The sequence below is a fragment of the Portunus trituberculatus genome, chromosome 38, assembly GCF_017591435.1.
Source record: "Portunus trituberculatus isolate SZX2019 chromosome 38, ASM1759143v1, whole genome shotgun sequence".
Taxonomy (NCBI): domain Eukaryota; kingdom Metazoa; phylum Arthropoda; class Malacostraca; order Decapoda; family Portunidae; genus Portunus; species Portunus trituberculatus.
In genome coordinates, this window is record NC_059292.1 from 38,761,543 (window position 1) to 38,781,542 (window position 20,000).

At 41.8% G+C, this 20,000-nt stretch overlaps 1 protein-coding gene and 1 long non-coding RNA gene across 3 annotated transcripts in view; one reads left to right on the forward strand and one right to left on the reverse strand.

Moving 5' to 3' along the window:
* LOC123514572 overlaps positions 1-20,000 on the forward strand; it is a 42,480-nt gene that overhangs the window by 5,031 nt on the left and 17,449 nt on the right. The window lies entirely within an intron of this gene.
* LOC123514574 overlaps positions 540-20,000 on the reverse strand; it is a 19,734-nt gene continuing 273 nt past the window's right edge. The window contains exons 2-4 of one of the 2 annotated variants that reach the window (XR_006677636.1): positions 11,740-11,901; positions 8,559-8,643; positions 540-857 (exon numbers count right to left, since the gene is read on the reverse strand). This is a non-coding gene — a long non-coding RNA (uncharacterized LOC123514574). Of the gene's footprint in view, positions 858-8,558; positions 8,644-11,739; positions 13,115-20,000 lie in introns of those variants that run through there. The other variant, XR_006677635.1, reaches the window with a different exon arrangement.

Genomic DNA, 20,000 nt, shown 5'->3' on the forward strand with positions numbered 1-20,000 from the left:
GGAGAAACGCTCAGACCAGTCAGTCATCTCTGTGGTCTTTCAAAAATAGTCGTGGTGAGAGGGTAAGGCGTTTCTGAAGACGGGTTACTCACACACACACACACACACACACACACACACACACACACACACACACACACACTAACATGGAACCCTTAGCCAGCACATTTCTTCCACACACTCTTCTCTCCAAACGCCCTTCTCCGCCGGCCTCCTTCCACGCCACCACGCCTTTGTCACCTCAAGTCGCGCACGTTTAAAGTCATTCCCACCCTTGGATATTTAATTAACACTCCCATGTCATTTTTCGGCCAGTGCACTTCTCTTGGCCTCTCCTTGAGTGAGTGAGTGTGTGAGTGTGTGTGTGTGTGTGTGTGTGTGTGTGTGTGTGTGTGTGTGTGTGTGTGTGTGTGTGTGTGTCGTGTTTCGCTTCAGCATTCTCCGTCCTCCCTTCTCTTTCATTTCTCCTTCCCGTTCCCTTTCTCTTTTTCCATTACTCAGCGAATATGAGAGAGAGAGAGAGAGAGAGAGAGAGAGAGAGAGAGAGAGAGAGAGATCTATTAAATCGCACTCCAGTGACTTGCATAGGAGGGAGGGAAGGAGGGGGTCAAGGGAGGAAGGAAGAGCCGGATAGAGGAGGGGAGGGGAGAGGAACACGGCCGGTTTGGTGGCGCCTGGGGGTGAGGAGTCCGTTTTGTCCGAGTCCCTGTGGCTCTTGGGGGTGCTGGTGACCTTGTGGCAGGGCGGGGGGAGCCACGGGAAGGTAAACCTCTAACGTAAAATGCGTCGTTCTCTTTCCTTACTTGAAGAAGACGAGGGAAGCTGCATGAAATCGCCAGCCCTACACGTAACAGTCCCTGCGTTAAAAAAAAAAAAAATAATAATAAATAAATAAAGAAAGAAAGAAAGAAAGAAAAACGTTCCATTTATCATCACTCTCAGTATCTTTATCTAATCTTCTAAAGCTCCCTGTGGTCTCGAGATAGCAATCTGATTAACTGAAGTGTATTCCAGTTATGTAACAGTCTATTCGTGTACTACTTTTTCCTGTTTCTCATTGAAGACTAAATTTATATTATAGTTTCCTTTTGTATCATATATAATAGACATCATCAGCTTCCGTGAGTGTTTCCGTCTTCCCTCATCTCAGCAATCTACATCTCAAACCGTGGTGGGCCATAATATACTTTTCCTTCTACACTGGTGGCATTCTATCGATATACTGGGAGCAGCATCATCTCTTCCGATACACTTTTGTTGTAGTTTAACTAACCCCTTTCAGTACCATGACGCGTTTTTATATTGATTTTGCTTTCTATTTGGTGATTTTATACAGCTTCAGAAACTTATGTGAAGATTAAAATAGTGAAGACTCTAGCTATTAATCTTCTGATCTCCATAGACCTTTCCTAATGTCAATAAAATCGTCTGATCATATCCAAAACTCATGGTAAAAATGCGCTCCAGTACTGAAGAGGTTAAGTGTGAATGTAGTCAAAAGAAGTGCCACTAGTAAGAGGTCATATGGCACTGACTGTTAACTACGAACCATAGAGTGAATAAAGAAAAATGACCTTGCCCACTACCTATCTTCAGACACTTTTGTTCTCTCATAAGAATTGTTTTCAAAGGCCACAGAGATGATCAGTCTGGTTCTCATGGCAGCTCCTTCTACAGATGAGGCAGAGATCTTGTTAAACTATCACTAGTATTACGAAAACATACAGTTACTTCTACCAAAGCTTGATAAAAGTAGTCGAGATGAGACGCTAAATCATTTGAGAATAGGATGGTGGAAAGCATGAATCGTGCAAAGTATTAACATGTAAAGAGAGAGAGAGAGAGAGAGAGAGAGAGAGAGAGAGAGAGAGAGAGAGAGAGAGAGAGAGAGAGAGAGAGAGAATGTTTACTCTCCATTATGTGTCTCTCTTCATGTTGTTCCTTCCACGCCTCGCCTGTTTGTAGGTTAGCGGGAGGGAACAGGTCCGCCTTGTCACAATGATGGTTGTGTTTCCCTTCACTTCTCCTCGCCAGACATAGCGAAGCGAATACACTTCTTTTGAAATTCAACTACGACACACTTTTAGAGAATAAGCATTATAACGTGTGCTTATTATCTAGTTAAGTATTGATTCATTTACCAATTTGCTTTTTTTTTCCTTGACTTTTGTTTATAGAGAATTGAAATGTTATGTATTGTATTATGTGTTCAGTCTAAGTTAGTGGAGACGTTGTAGTTTGAGAAATGTTCGTTTAGAAGAGATGAATGTATTGCTGTAGTGTTTTTGTGGTTTACTAAAAAAAAGAATGCACTGAGTAGGAAAGTGAGACCGACATTGTCTAAGATGATACCTAAGAATAGGAAAGGAAAACCAGGATGAAGTGAAAAAGATATGGCAAAAAAAAAAAAATGAATCTCTTAACTAAGACATTTATAATTTAGGTAGTTTTGAGTTCATAAGGAATTAATGAACTAGGTTAGTGTGGACGTGGAAACACCATAACCTTTAGTGAAAGATGAATGAACTCAGCCACACACGTGAAAACATTTTAGACTAAGTAATTTTAGTTTATGAAGAACCAAATGTAGTTTACCGAAAAAAAACTATTATTACAAACTTAGAACAACATTTAACATTTCAGCAGGATTACATTTCTTCTTGAACCAACTGTACTTATTTTACACAATCCACTTGAGAGATTTGCAATGTGTGCCAAAGAAGCTAATCAGTCATCTCGACCAATTTTGCAAGATATGACATTACTACTGGATATGACACTACTCACTCTCTCTCTCTCTCTCTCTCTCTCTCTCTCTCTCTCTCTCTCTCTCTCTCTCTCTCTCTCTCCATGTCTCGCGTCTCAACAAGTTATCATCATTTCTACGACACGAGAAATTTCACATTGTAGGTTAGCGAGAACTGGTCTGTCTTATAATAAAGATTTTTTTCTTACTTTTGCTATCCCCGCTTCCCCCCCCCCTCTCTCTGTGTGTGTGTGTGTGTGTGTGTCTCTCTCTCTCTCTCTCTCTCTCTCTCTCTCTCTCTCTCTCTCTCTTCCTAGATTATAGATGCACATGACAAGTGGAAATAAATGGTAGGTTTTGCATGTATTATACAGAGACTGGTCACGCGTAGACCTGATGGCTTCTTGCAGCTTCTCTCGTTTTCTCTATCACGTTCTTATGATTTCTCTATGCCCACCGCTACCCTTCAACACACACACACACACACACACACACACACACACACACACACACACACACACACACACCCTGTAGCTCAGTGGTTAGAGCGCTGGCTTCACAAGTCAGAGGACCGGGGTTCGATTCCCCGGCCGGGTGGAGATATTTGGGTGTCTCCTTTCACGTGTAGCCCCTGTTCACCTAGCAGTGAGTAGGTACGGGATGTAAATCGAGGAGTTATGACCTTGTTGTCCCGGTGTGTGGTGTGTGCCTGGTCTCAGGCCTATCCGAAGATCGTAAACAATGAGCTCTGAGCTCGTTCCGTAGGGTAACGTCTGGCTGTCTCGTCAGAGACTGCAGCAGATCAAACAGTGAAACACACACACACACACACACACACGCGCGCGCGCGAACTTAAAATTCACAGGTCATCCCACACACACTCAGGTCACATGACTCAACACACGTAACTGGACAGGTGACACAACACACAACCTTATAGGATTTAACTCGCCGCGTTTTTAGGTCAGTAGATTTTCAAAGCGTTCTTTCAATTGTACACGTAATTTCAATGCAAGCTTCATGTCCTACTAAGTCTCAAATTATCGCTGAGGGAGTGAGTGAGCGCTGATGTCGTGGTAGGCTGCGGGTGATAGCCGTGAGGGTTAGATAATGCAAGGGTGAGGGAGATAAGAGGGGTGTAGGAAAGGCGAAACTGGGATGGGAGTGAGGAGGAATGAGAGGAATCACTAAAGGAACCATTGAGATAAAATAGCTAGGAAAAGGAGAGAAACAAGAGAAAAGGCTGAAAAGAATGCGAGAAGGGCTTAAAGAGAAATGGAAGAGAAAGCTAGACTGGGGGAGGAGAGAGGAAAATAGTAAATGAGGAACTAGCAAGAATATTATAAAGACATAGGAAAGAGAGACGGGTGAGAGGCGGCTGAGTGAAGTGAGAAAGGACCGTAAGAGAAGATATTAGAAGCAATGGGACTTGTGAGGAAATGTAGAGAGATGAAAAAGGTAAGGAAACAACGACAGTGTGCAGTGAACATGAAAAAGGAAAAGGAACAGGACCGAAAAATAAGGAACCTGAACAAACAAAAGGACAAAATGACTATGGTAATATATTTGAAAACATTCATGAGATGTAGAGAGATAAGATGGAAAAAAAAAGTACAGGAAAAGGATCTACATATAAAAGATCTAAAAATTTATAACAAAGAAGGCATATATAAAAAGAAAAAAAAACTGATTAACTGATTTAAGAGGAAACAAAAATGGAACGAACGAGAAATATACATAGATACGAAATAGGAAGAAAAATATAAGAGAGAAGTCCAAAAGGTGATAAAGAAAGAGAAAAAAAATTTAAAGGACAGAGGAAGAGGAAGATAAAGCGAAGCAAGGACAAGAAGAGATGGAGAGACGGACTGGGATGGGCAAGGCTGGGGTGTGCTGTGCTGGGCTGGGCTGGGCTGGGTTGGGTTGGGTTGGGTTGGGTGAGGTAAGGGCAGAGTGGGGCGAGAGTTTGAACTTCAGAGGTGAAGGTCACAGCCTCATAGGTAGTGCAAAGGCCGGTGAGGGCGATGGAGGGGATGACTTGCGGGGTGGAATCGAATGCATAGACCGCCCGTGAGTCAATGCGGTCGGTAAGTTAATTCGGAAGAAGGGAAAGTGGCCTGTGGGTCTTAAGGTTACTAGGGCGGCGCGTGACTTTAGCCTCAGACGCGTGGGAAAGAAAGGGTCACAGTCACATGCAAAGTAGGAGAACGCTACTCAAAGGGCACAAAAGTAAGATCCGCATTCCTACGAATATTGCGGTGTCTTATCTCGAGTACATTGATGAGGTGCTACAGAATGTTAGTTTGGTTTTAAGGATTTTTTTTTTTTTTTAAGGATTCTAGGATTGGTCTAATAATAGTTCCTTTCATTTAACGGGTTGCAGTGCTTTTTACCTGTGTTTCCATTGGTTAACAAGCCTTCTGCACTCTTTACCAGTTTTAATATTTGCTAGAAAATACTAGGATTCTAAAGGGTTCCTCCAAGATTTGAATGAGTTTTCTTCTTATATCATTATAATGTTAAGGACAGTTTGATAATGGTTACCTACATTTAACGTGTTCTACTGCATTTCAACTGTGTTTTTTATAGTCTACCTATAGAATCCTGCATTCCTGACAAGTTATAGAATCTTCTGGAAGATGTTATGATTTTTAAGAGTGTTTTCATGATTCTAATGATGCTTTTAAAAAAATTCTGTGTTTTAATGGATGTTACCTGTTTTTCAAGTGTTTCCATAATTCAAGAGAAAGCCTGATTAATTAATTTGAGTTTTTGACAGCTTCTAACGAGTCTTCAAAAGTTTTCATAATTTTATTGATAATCTAATTTTTAACAGACTTTACAGGATGTCATAAGAGTTTTCAGTTTCTTTTTCACTATAAGAATGTTAAAAGAATTATGCACTTCTAACCTACATTAGTGGAACCAATTTAAGTTTTCCTTTCTAATACTTTGACGAAGATTATTGGAATTTGCACCTTTTAACACACATTGCAGGAATTTAATAAGAGTTTTAAGGCTGTACTCATAAATCTACTATAATAACAGTTTGAGGAGTATTCTGCACTAATACTGAAAAAGAAAGAACAAAACAAAACTAACGTAAGAATTAAACTGATCATCTCAACCCTTTCAAAACAGTGCCAATGAAACTGCAAGATGCCAAAGTACGATGCCTCCTTCCGTCGAATAGGAAAGCAACACGGGAGCCGCTGGTGATGAGGAGAGCAAAGCGCAAGGAACTGTTAGGCTGAGGACAGAGTGTGAGGTAATCAGGGGCGTGGGGGAAGCGAGGCGGGAAGTTAATTAAGCATATCTCGTCACAGTAATCTTGTGAAACGGCTCGATTTTCAACACAGGCGCTTCGGAGGTCACGTGGGAACAATAAGAGAAAAAAAAGAAATGCGAGGTGTTTTGCGGACCGAAGAGAGAGAGAGAGAGAGAGAGAGAGAGAGAGAGAGAGAGAGAGAGAGAGAGAGAAAAAAAAAACATATATATATATATATATAAGATGAGTTGAAAAATACAGGTGAATATTCTTAAAACAAATGTCCAGATTATTTTTTTTTTACGTGTTTGTGTGTGTGTGTGTGTGTGTGTGTGTGTGTGTGTCCAGAAAATTCATACCAATATACCTCTCATGCAGTTAAACACCACCACCACCACCATCACCACCACCACCTCCAACAGCAACAACAACAACAACAAAAAACTTCCGAGACATTTGTACTCTCAATAGCAACAACTGGTCTACCGGGTCGAGAAGGAGGAGGAGGAGGAGGAGGAGGAGAAAGGAAGAAACTGGAGGGATCATCTCTGGGCGAAAGGAGTGAAAGAAACTAGAAAGGAAGGAAAAAAAAGTGAAGGTTTGTGAAGGGAAGGAAGAGAGAGAGAGAGAGAGAGAGAGAGAGAGAGAGAGAGAGAGAGAGAGAGAGAGAGAGAGAGAGAGAGAGAGAGAGAGAGAGAGAGAGAGAGAGAGAGAGAGAGAGAGAGAGGAGGAGGAGGAGGAGGAGGAGGAGGAGGAGGAGGAGGAGGAGGAGGAGGAGGAGGAGGAGGAGAAGGAGAAGGAGGGAGGGAGGAGGAGGAGGAGGAGGAGGAGGAGGAGGAGGAGGAGAAGGAGGAGGAGGAGGCAAGGAAACAGTGTGAAGTCCGGCATTGTTTATAACCTTGAAGAGAGAGAGAGAGAGAGAGAGAGAGAGAGAGAGAGAGAGAGAGAGAGAGAGAGAGAGAGAGAGAGAGAGAGAGAGAGAGAGAGAGAGAGAGAGAGAGAGAGAGACTCAGAGATAAGAAGCAGTGCAGGGCTTGAAAAGATAAGATTAGAAATAGAAAGAAAATATGTTTTAAGAGAGAGAGAGAGAGAGAGAGAGAGAGAGAGAGAGAGAGAGAGAGAGAGAGAGAGAGAGAGAGAGAGAGAGAGAGTGTGTGTGTAAATAGGTGAGTTTGGGAGAGGAAGCAAGTCCTGTTGGGGTTAATCAGTGATGTGTGAAGCAGGGGTGAGGAGGGAGGGAGGGGAAAAAGCGGTGGAGGAGTGGGAGGAGGTTGTCTGGGTGCCTGAAGGAGTGGGTGAAGGAGGTGAGCAGCTGGACAAGGACCGCTTGGAGGAGGAGGAGGAGTGGTGGAGGTCGCAGTGGTGTTGTTTGTTGCAGTGTAGTGGTGGTAGTGATAATATGAGGAGTAGTAGTAGTAGTAGTAGTAGTAGTAGTAGTAGTAGTAGTAATTACAACTACAATAACAAATTCACATTCGATGTTTACAACTCTCTCTCTCTCTCTCTCTCTCTCTCTCTCTCTCTCTCTCTCTCTCTCTCTCTCTCTCTCTCTCTCTCTCTCACACACACACACACACACACACACATAAGAAACTGGAACACCTGGAGAAACCATTCCCCCCATTCCCCACAGCCACTGCAACCCTCCGCCGCCTCCTCCTCCACACACTTCCCCACCCACACCATCACCAAGAGGGGCCGAAGCGTGGCGGCAAGACTAACCCTCCATCTTTCACCACTCCTCCTCCTCCTCCTCCTCGTCTTCCGCTACTTAGCTATTATAAGATACTTCCTACTATAAAGATATGAATGAGTGTTACTATTTCCTTTACTTAAGATCGGTTGTTTGTAAAATGTTGTTATACTCTTAGACAGACTAAGTGTTACTGTTATTGTTACTGCTACTACTATTACTACTACTATTATTACTATTGTTACTGTTCCTACCACTACTATTACTACTGCTTCTACTACTACTACTATTGTTACTGTTGCTACCACTACTATTACTACTGCTACTACTACTACTACTACTACTACTACTATTGTTACTGTTGCTACCACTATTATTACTACTGCTACTGCTGCTGCTGCTACTACTGCTGCTACTGCTACTACTACTGCTGCTGCTGCTACTGCTGCATACAACAAGCAACAAAAATAATAATAATAACAATAATAACAGCAATAACAACAACTACTACTACCATTACTACTATTACTGCCAGCACCACTGCTACCACTGCTACTATTACTATCAGCACCACCACTACTACTGCTGTTACCATCAGTACTACTGCCACTACTACTACTATTACCATCAGCACCACTACTACTACTACTACTACTACTACTACTACTACACCACCATGCCACCACCACTGCTACCACCATTACTACTGCCACTACCACCACCACCATTACTACTACCACTACTACTACTACCACTACTACTACTACTACTACTACTACTACTATTACTACTACTACTATTATTACTACCACCACCAACACCGCCATTCACAACACCGGCGAGTGGCCTACCTGTCGTGAGCGGCGCGTCCCGTAATAGCGCCACAGGTGTCACGCTTCACCGTCACTCCAGGGTCACGCCGCCACCGAAGAGCACCTGGTGACGGGGAGAAAGAGAGCGAGCGAGCGAGAGAGAGAGAGAGAGAGAGAGAGAGAGAGAGAGAGAGAGAGAGAGATTGAATTAGATTAAGTAACTGATTTCACGTATAGATATATAGACAAATGAATTGATTAAATAATGGATTGATTGATTGATTAACTGGCAAGTATTTGATATTACGAAAAATAACAAAACTGCAACAACAATAAAACAATGAGTGTATGAAAAAAAGTACATTGAAAGATCCACATTTAAATTCGATACAGAACAAGAAAATAAATGAATAAACTAAAAGAATTGATACCATATAATTGCACGAAGACTGTGGCACCTTAGCAAAACGCACACACATACACAAAAAAAAAATATAAATAAGATAAAAAAAATTACACACATCTACAAACACACAAACACAAACACACACACACACACACACACACACACACACACACGTTGAGAGGTAGGGATGGGTCAGGTGGAGACGAGGTAAAGAAAGACTGGCTTACGCTTCAGGTTAGAATGGCGAAAGTGCGTCTGGCGAAAGGTGGACAGGCAGGTAGAGAGAAAGTATAGGTAGGTACGTGGTTCTGCATTAACAAGTAGGGAGAAAGGCAGATATGCAGAGAAATGTGAAAGAGAGACCAACAACCAGGTATATACGAGTACTTATAGGTAGATAGCCAAATAGATGTAGTTTGTTAAGTAGAAAGTAATAAGTAGGTGGAAAGTTTAAGCAGGCGTGCAAGCAGACAGACAGAGAGGAATAGCTAAGTACTGATAGACTGACAGGCAGATGAGTATAGAATTGATATAAAGAGACAGAAAAATCAAGTTGACAGACAAATATACAAACAGACAGAGAGTTACTGATAGACTGACAGGCAGATGTGAGGTTAATTGAGTACAGAATTGATATAAAGAGACAGAAAAATCAAGCTGACAAACAAATACACAAACACACAGGCAGGTAGCTAATAATTGACAGGTAGCAGACAGATAGAGATAAGAATAAATAGTAAAAGTAGATAGACAAATAAGCAGTTAATTACATGGAAGATAAAAATAAGCCGACAGAAAAATATTGTAGACAAACTAATGAAGACATGAACATACAAGCACTGACAAGCAAATACATATAGAAAGATAGGTTACACGGCTATATTAACAGACAGATAGGTAGTAGAAAGCGAGATTAACAGATATGGAAGACAAGTAAATAGACAAAAAGTTCGAGATAATTAGCAAACGGATAAAAGAAAAAAAGTTTAGACATACAAATAGAGACGAGTAGACAACGATAAGCAGGTGAGGAGTAAACAAGGTAACATAAGAATTCATACAAAAAAATACGTAAACAATATAAAGCAACATCGTAAATTACAAGAATGAAAGTATTTGAATTCAAGCAAGTTCTCTCTCTCTCTCTCTCTCTCTCTCTCTCTCTCTCTCTCTCTCTCTCTCTCTCTCTCTCTCTCTCTCCGGCGACATCAATTCGTTTGTTGACATCGTTTTTATATGAAAATGACTGACGGTTTTTCTTTTGTGTCTCGGTTTTTCGATCCAGTGATGACGATGTTAGGACGACAAGGAGAAGATGAAAGATGAAAGATGAGGAGGAGGAGTAAGACGAGGAGGAGGAGGAGGAGGGGCAGTCAGTCAGCGTGTGAAAGTAACAAAAATCTTTTAAGAGAAAGGAGGAAAAAGTTTAATTGACTAATGGCTGTGGTGAGGGACTGTATCTGTCTGTGTGTCTGTCCAGTGCTGCCAACCGTGACGAATCAAGACAGAGATGATAGTGGCTGTGATTAGCCAGGAATGCCAACTGTGAAGACAATATAAATGCAATGAGAAGGGAAGATAGGAGGGTAAAAGAGAAGAAAAGAGAGGAGAATGATAGAGATTAATATTTATATGAATGAATGAATGAAGGAAGGAAGAAAGGGAGAAAATGAGAGGAAAGGAATATTAAGGAAAGAAGGAAGGAAATACGAAATAAAGGAAAAAAAATAAATGGGCAACAAAATGTGAAATAATAAAGAACGGATTAAGAATATACGAAAAACTAAGAAATGAGGAAGAAACAATGAATAATGAATAAAAGAAAATAATGGAGAAAAATAGAAAGAGGAAGAAGAGAGAGAATAAAAGTAAAAAAAAATAAAGAGGTAATGAAGAACAATCTCTCATCCACAAACAAAATACAAAATTAAGAGGAAATGAAGAACAATCTGTCATACACAAACAGCAAAGATTAGAACAACTCACAGCACAACCACACGTGGGAAACCAAATATAACGATCCCAAAATTAGAATCAACATAACGAAAGTCAACGAAGCTAACTCACTTCAAATTAACAGACAACCACAGTAATTAATCGTACGCATTACTTCAAACTATGGAATTATCAACGACCATCAGCTAACCATCCATGCAGTGATACCAGTTTAAAATCCCACATGAATATCCTCAGCTGGTAACACTGTCGACTACTAATGGTGACAGCGGTGGCCAGGAGCAGTGGTGCCAGCTTAGGGGGTTCCTTCACTCCCTCCCCGCGGTGATGGCACAGAAAACATGACCGATAAAGTTAATAGTTTGCCGTGAACAAAATAGTTATTAAAGATAATTGACGAGAGAAAGAGAGCGAGCTGTAGATAGAGAGAGTTGAGGAGGTGGATAGAGGGAAGGAGGGAAAGAGGGAGGGAAGGAGGGAGGCACGGAAGGATTTCTCCAACTGTGTCTAATATGTGTCTTCTCCTCCTTCTCTTCCTCCTCCTCCTCCTCCTCCTCCTCCTCCCTCTGCTTCTCTCATTTCTCCTTCATTCTTCTCCCATTTTTTTCATTCCTGTTCGGCCTCTTCCTCCTTTCACTCTCCCACTCTTTCCTCTCTTTCTCTCGTTTTACTAATTTTCCTTGCTTTCCTCCTCTCATTCGTTTACTTCTAATTTTCCTCTTCTCATCTCACTAATATTCCCTTTTCTTTCTCGATCTCCTTCTGTCATTCTCACTAATATTCTTTCTGTTAATCTTTTTTGTCTTCTTGCATAATACCATTCTTTTTCCCTATTCTTCTCATTTCATTAAACTTTACCTGTCTTCTCACTGCGTTTCTTCCTATTCACTCTTCTTATCTTAGTCGACTTTTCTGTTTCTGGTTCTCAAGCTTTTTTTCTTCCTTTCTATCTACAGTCTATAATTTCTTTCTCGTGCTCTTTCACATTTTTCTATCTTATTTCCCTCAGTCACGTGCAACCTTCACACCACGTACGGTAAAGTATTATCCGATCGTACAATTTTTCAACACCTTTCTGATTTATCGTCAACCATTTCCCTCCTTTCTCTTATTTTTTCGTATTTTATCTCCTTCATCTCCACCACCACCATCACCACGACCACGACTCACTGCCTTGGACTTAAAAGTGTAACACGATGCGTCACAACTCACAAAGAAAGTCAAGAGTCTGAGTCGGACGGACGGACGGGCAGAGCAAAACACAGCTGGCCGTCTCGTCTCTATTTGTCAACAAGACCTAGTTGGTGTCATCTGGCGTCACTAATCGACACTCTTCTCTTGACCGTGACGAGGTGATGTGTGCGTGGATGGGTGAGTGGACGTGGGTGCCGTGTAGACTGGACTGAATGACTTGTGTGTATTTCTCTCTCTCTCTCTCTCTCTCTCTCTCTCTCTCTCTCTCTCTCTCTCGTGTTATCTCTTCTTTTTGTTTCGGTTTTTCTTATTTTCGTGAAAGGTTTGGTGTGTCTTTCCTCCCACCTCTTATCTCGAGACGGTGCAGAGAGAGAGAGAGAGAGAGAGAGAGAGAGAGAGAGAGAGAGAGAGAGAGAGATTAACAAGGTCGAGCCACACCTCTCATTCACAGCCCCAATAATAATCTACCATAATAACAACACAATAACAGCAACGTATCAATAAACCATGTTATTAAAAACTGTAATACCTTAATAATACATCTTACTCCTCCACACCCACCCACCCACCCACCCACCCACCCATCCCTCTCCCTTTCCCTCTCTCTTCTTCCTGCACCTTACAATGTCACCTCCACCCCACCCACTTAACTACTAAGGTGAAAATCAAGGAAATGGTCACGTATTCTCCCTCTTAATGATGGAATGTGATAACACCCACTCTTTCCTCATCACCTCCCCCCCCGTCACCAGCACCTATCACTTCCATTACCACTCCCTTCTAGTTTCCTTGCCTCGCGTCCTTCCCATCACTCCCAAATAACTAGTTCGTGGCGTGAAGGCGTGAAGACCAAATGGAGGTGAAAATGAGAGAGAGAGAGAGAGAGAGAGAGAGAGAGAGAGAGAGAGAGAGAGAGAGAGAGAGAGATTAGTAGTAGTAATAACTGTGATGATGCTGGTAGTAGTAGTAATAGTAGTAGTAGTAAATTGTTGTTACTGATAATGATGTTTTTTATTGTCGTTATTTATTGTGGTGTACAGAAAATTAAACATCAGAAAATAAGGGAAGCTTCAAAACCTATACGCCAAACCTGCACCTGATAGTCCATTGAAGCAGTTTGGGTTAAGTTTGATTAAATAAGGTCGTACTTGCAAGATAACGTGTTAGGTCATCAAGTTAACTGTGCTATGGCTCATACCAGCAGGTGCCTTATCTCTTATCTCTGCCTCGCCTCGTCGTTGGGCGTGGCGGGAAGTGTTCTTATCAGTGCTATCTCTACTTTTTTGTTCCAGTATAGAAATTTTGTCACCTTAGCGCAAGAGAACATGGAAACGCTGACAGAGCGAGCGGGGCGAGCGGTGGATGAATGCAATGAGCTCAGTACTGGGACGCCTTTTTTTCTTACCATAAGTTTTGGATATGATAATAGGAAGGGTCTGTGGAGGTCAGAAGATTAATGGACAAAGTCTCCACTATCTTAATCCCCACATTAGTTTCTGAATCTGTATAAAATCACCAAATAATAACCAGAATGAATATGAAAACGTGTTCTGGTACTGAAGAGGTTAACCCCTTCAATACTGGAACACATTTTTATTTTGAGATTTGTGTACAATTAGACAATTTTATTTACATTAGAAAGGGTCTATGGAGGTCAGAAGATTAATGCCCACAGTCTTCACTATTTCAATTCCCTCCACATAAGTTTCTGAAGCTATACAAAATCACCGAATAGTAAGCAGAATAAATAGGGAAATGCGTCATAGTACTCAAGGGATTAAAAGTTGACTCGTTCAATATACGGATGAGTTTAATAGGTGGAAATAAGTAGATATATACTATTATTATGTTCTTATGTTCTTATCCGCTCACTGCTCTACTTGTTCTATAGTCTGGTATCCTCCTCTTTCTCCTCCTCTTCTACTTTGCTCTCTCTAATGTTACTAGTTAGCAGAAGCCAGATATACACAAACAGCCTGGGGAGGACATCAAGGTCTAGTACTCTTTGTCATTCTTTGTATTCCTATATATTCCTCCTCCTCTAAACCGCAAGTATATCCAAATCACCATTATCTTATCTTTATCTACAGCACACATTAATTTTCCCTTGCTACTCTCTACCTCTGACTCACTAAGCCCTTATCTCCCTCCACATCTCCCTCCCCTTCTCTATCTCCATCCACTCTGGCTCTCCGTCTCCAATCTATGCTATGCCGCAGGGAATGTCATTCATAAATCTTCTCGTTTATGTTTAGGAAATTTGAAGCCTTTAATTAGGTGGGTTGAAAAGTACATTAGTAGAATCTTATGAATCTCTCTCTCTCTCTCTCTCTCTCTCTCTCTCTCTCTCTCTCTCTCTCTCTCTCTCAATGCGTGTTCCGTATTTAAGTTACGCCTCTATACGTTTCTGTGTGTGTGTGTGTGTGTGTGTGTGTGTGTGTGTGTGTGTGTGTGTGTGTGTGTGTGCCTGTCAAGAGGGCGGAAGTAGTAAGGTTACATCACAGGTAATTGTGGTCGAGAAGACGAGAAAAAAGTGAAGTGCTTCCTCTCTAAATCCATAAAACTTTCACCTCTTGTTTCCCTCCTTCATAATCGTGTCGTGATTTCTGATATATATTCTCTCTCTCTCTCTCTCTCTCTCTCTCTCTCTCTCTCTCTCTCTCTCTCTCTCTCTCTCTCTCTCTCTGTGTTTCCTTTCTTTTTCTTTGACGTCAAATTATTCAGTTATTGCTTGAAATTAAGATTTTTATTCTCATTCATGTTTTTGCTGTAATTCTTTTCTTCTCTCGAAAAACTTTTATTTCTTAATTTTTTTTTACACTTCGACCCATTACTATCATTATTATCACTAATCTTAACGTTACCATTATTCACATTTCGACATTTACGTAAATTCCTTCAACTCGACTTAAACCTTTACATTTCATTCACATTCCAGTAAGGCAATCACTAAACGATCCTTCACGTGGCTGGCGGTCAGCTTCACACACCTTCACTTGGGCGGAGACGAACAAAACAACGCAAACAACACAAAGGAACGAATAGGAGGAAAGTTCTTTAGTGGGAGTTTCTTTCGGCGATGATCTATTCAAACAACAGCAGCAGCAATCTTTTGACAGATGGCGTCACGCTCCGCTCCCCGCCACCATGCAACTCACGCCGGCCATTGTGAGCATTAGCACTCCAGATTAGCACAGCAAAAGAGATCCGAAAGAACAAAGTCAGCAACACTTAATAATACAAGCTGCATGGAACTGACAAACTAAGTAACACAAGCTATATGGAACTCAATGTGAATACATGATTAACAAATATAAGTAACACAAGCGATATGGAACTACAAACTGAACGCACAAACTACATAGAACTGAAAGCGAATATATACGAATATAATGAAACGTATTTTTTTTTTTTTTTTAAGTTAGAGGGAAACTCGGCCTAGGGCAAAAAAAAATGTGACAAAAAAAAAGGCCTGTTGAGGTGTCGATCCCCAAACAAGTTTAAGGAAATGTGGTTAGAAGGGAACTCTCAGGACATTAAAGGAGTCATCTTTTCTATTCATTTTTTTTATTTACGAAGGAAAGAGAGCCAGCCAAGGGCAAAAAAAAAAAAAAAAAAAGGCCCACTTGAGTATTATCTCTCTACAAAGGGAAAAGCGTCAGCCAAAATTAGGGAGCAAATGCCTCGATACCTCCCTCTTAAAAGAAGACAAGTCGTAGGAAGTCGGAAATACAGAACATAAACCTTAACTATTGCATAATCACAGAACTTTTTTCATATTTCACCAATTCAAACTGAACTATCAACTTCTAATAAACAACGCATAGCTACTGCTTACTACATAACGAACAAGTATAGCTAATTATAACAACAGTCTTCTACGTAAAAGGTTAGCCAGCTAATAGTTGCAGGTACATGTTACAAACCAAACTGATATAAGAGTTTGAGGAGGGAGAAATAGGGGGAACACTCCAGCAACTTCATCATCACAAAATAAGGAAACTGATCACACGTCCAACAGTTACGAGTATTTCCCGACTAACAACATCTTCCTCAACACGTTAACAATTTTCCTCCTAATAATGCACCTCTGAATGCATATCAGTAACACCAGACACTTTACAAAGCCAAAAAAGAAAAAAACAACTAACATCAGAGAACTTAACCCCTGCAGTACCATGACGTGTTTTCATATTTATTCTGCTTATTATTTGGCGATTTTATACAGCCTCAGAAACTTGTTTGAGGCTTAAAAATAATTAAGACTCTGGCCATTAATCTTCTGCTCCCCGTAGACCCTTTCTGATGTAAATAAAACCATCTAATCGTACCCCAAAACTAGTGGTAAAAATGCGTCCCAATACTGAAGATGTTAAGCTAATCCACTATTCCCTCTTCCTTTCTGTCAGTATCGTCTTTTTGAAGTTATCCTCTAATCTTGCAACACAACATCTAACTTCACTAGCGGAGAATTGACATCACAAGCTTTGGTCACCTTATCGTTGTCTGAGGGAAGCACCGCCCTTGAAACGCAGGAACATACACAATACACAGCCATGATTGAAACTTGTCCATATTATACTTACTTGCTTGCCTTACTCAGTTGTGTGTGTGTGTGTGTGTGTGTGTGTGTGTGTGTGTGTGTGTGTGTGTGTGTGTGTTCAACAAGCACCTGGTATTCTTGCTAATGGCAACATGGCACCTTTTGAACGCGGAAGATAATTGTTGTATAAAACAGTAAGAAGGGTATTGGTGTGTGTGTGTGTGTGTGTGTGTGTTGTAATTGACTCTCTTCCTTTTATTCTTGCCTGTGGGTCTTTTTTTGTTACTTTTATTATATATTTTCCCCTAACCATGTCTATATACCATCTTAATTTTCTATCCTTCTTCCTATACTCGTACTCCTCCTCCATCTCCTCCATCTCCTCCTCCTCCTCCTCCTCCTCCTCCTCCTCCTACTCCTCCTCAGGCGTCATATGACCTCGTTCTTGTGGCCCATGAAAGTCAACCAATATCTACTGCCTTCCAACCTACACATACACACACACACACACACACACACACACACACACACACACACACACACATCCAGTCCGCAACCCACCGTCATTAATTTCATATCTGCAAGTATCCTCGACACAAACACACACACACACACACACACACACGCACCCGGTAGCTCAGTGGTTAGAGCACTGGCTTCACTAGCTAGAGGACCGGGGTTCGATTCCCCGGCCGGGTGGAGATATTTGGGTGTGTCTCCTTTCACGTGTAGCCCCTGTTCACCTAGCAGTGAGTAGGTACGGGATGTAAATCGAGAAGTTGTGACCTTGTTGTCTCGGTGTGTGGTGTGTGCCTGGTCTCAGGCCTATCCGAAGATCGGAAATAATGAGCTCTGAGCTCGTTCCGTAGGGTAACGTCTGGCTGTCTCGTCAGAGACTGCAGCAGATCAAACAGTGAAACACACACACACACACACACAAACTCATACATAAACAACTGACTTTATATTGGTCAGATTCACGAGTTTGGACTTTCTTGAAAGTAGTTAACCTTGTTATTTACGTGACCCCAGAGAGAGAGAGAGAGAGAGAGAGAGAGAGACGCTTCCTTATCTCGTTTTGTCCTCTGTTTCCTCCTCCTCCTCCTCCTCCTCCTCCTCCTCCTCCTCCTCCTCCTCCACCTCTCCTTTCCTCCTTCTTATAACAACACCCGTGCCACACGAATGAACACGTAGATGAAAAGCGAGGAGGAAGAGGGGGAGGAGGAAAGGGGGAGAAAGGGGAAGAAACTTATAGGAACCACGTCTCGCCACTTCTTCCTATAGACATAACCTCCCCTTCCTCCCCTTCCTTCCTTCCTCCTCCTCCTCCTCCTCCTCCTCCTCCTCCTCCTCCTCCTCCTCCTGTAATGAAGAGGTGGTCAGCTGGTCAAAACGGACTCGTGCGATGACCAGGAAATGGGGCGTGGCTGGCATGACTTAACCACCAGCCCCGCCGTGACAAGGGAGACACAAAGGAACACAAGGGAAGAACAAATACAAGTGTTAGGTCCGTATTCAGAAACGCTTTGCTCTTTCACCACGACTATTTTCCAAGGCCACAGAGATGACTAGCGTGGTTTTCACGAGTGTTTTTCCAGTTAATAATGTAGAAATCTTGTCAAACTGCTTCAAAAACCGTAAAAACACCTTAAAAACTCGTGTAAACTTAGATGAAGCCTTCTGAAATAGTGGAGGTAAAGCACGTAAGTGTTTGAGAATACAAGCCTTAGTTCTGATGAGGGTGTTTGTGTGATGTGCTGTTGTTTCACGTTTTCTTTTCTTTTCTGGGTTTGGTGTGGTATTAATGTGAGGTTTGTGTATCTTTTTTCTGTTACTGTTAATACTACTAGTGTTCCTACCACCACCACTACTACTACTACTACTACTGTTACTACTACCATTCCTACCACCACAACCAGCATCACCATCACCATTATCACTAGAAGAACCTTAATTAATAATGCCAACACAATATCACCATCACCACAATCACCATTAAAAACTCCAGTTAATAACCACCATTACAACGACACACCACTATAACCACCACCACCACCACCACCCTCAGTTCACCAAGTCCTTCCCTCGACACACAAGTTTCTCTATGGTAAAGACTCGTACAGTATTTCACCACCGCAGGCTTCCCCCTCCCCCCCCCCCACATCTTCACATTCATCTCCCCCCATGCCCGTGACGTCACCGTTGTACGTGCAGCGCGGGAGGTTTGCTTCTTACTGTTACCGAAGAGGAGAAGGAGGAGGAGTAGGAGGAGAAGGAAGGAGGTGGTGGTGGTGGTGGTGGTGGGGGGGAATGTAAAAAGGCTTTGGAGCAGAAAAAAAAGGATGGAAAGAAAGGGTTGAAAGAAGGTATGGGGGTAGGTGGAGATGGGAGGGAGGAGGTGTGAGGGGAAGGAGGAGGAGGAGGAGGTGGTGTTGGGAAGGAAAGAGATGGAGGAGGAGGAGGTGGTGGGAGGATGAAGAGGGCGGAGCTGCTGGGGAGGATGGAAGGAGGAGGAGGAGGAGGAGGAGGAGGAGGAGGAATTAGAAAGCCATGAAGCAGAAAAAAGGGAAGGAAACATAGGAAGATAAAGCGTTCAGTCAATGTGTATGTACAGAACTATGGCATGAACAATTAATTCAATCACTATATACAACAATCATATTATTATATACAGCAATTCAAACAAGTAACAGGGAGGAATGAAGCGAGTTTGGCTGACTACTTGTTACGCATCACCACCACTACCACCACCATCGCTACCATTATTACCTAAAGAAAAAATGGTTCTACTACAGTTTCGTACATTAAACTCTAGGTGGTTCTGACCACCCTTAGGTTGTTGTTCTTACTATTTACTACATTTCCGTTTCTTTCCCCTTGTTACTCAGAATACAATAAGCATCTCGAAATACAATAGGTTACTCAGTAGGTTACTCAAAATGCAATAGGTTACTCAGAATACAATTAGTTACTCAGAATACAATTACTCAGAATACAATCAGTTACTCAGAATACAATCAGTTACTCAGAATACAATTAGTTACTCAGAATACAATAGATTTTTTTCTCTAGTTACTCAGGATGCAAAAACCTGAAGAGCATCCATATCATTTGCAGTATTCATCATATATTTTTTTCTTTCTCTTTTCCTTCCTTCGTGTCATTCCTTCCCGGTACATTCCCTCCAGGTGTGACAAGACGGAAGGTTCCAAAAGTACTTTCTTAACAGTGGGCGGTTTCATAAAGACCTTAGTGTGTTGTAAAATAAAAAAACAAGATTGGCCTGAGGTAATAGTGATGGTGGTGATGGCGGTGATGATGGTGATGGTGGTAGTTACGAGATGCTCACCACATGTACTGACTGTGTGTGTGTGTGTGTGTG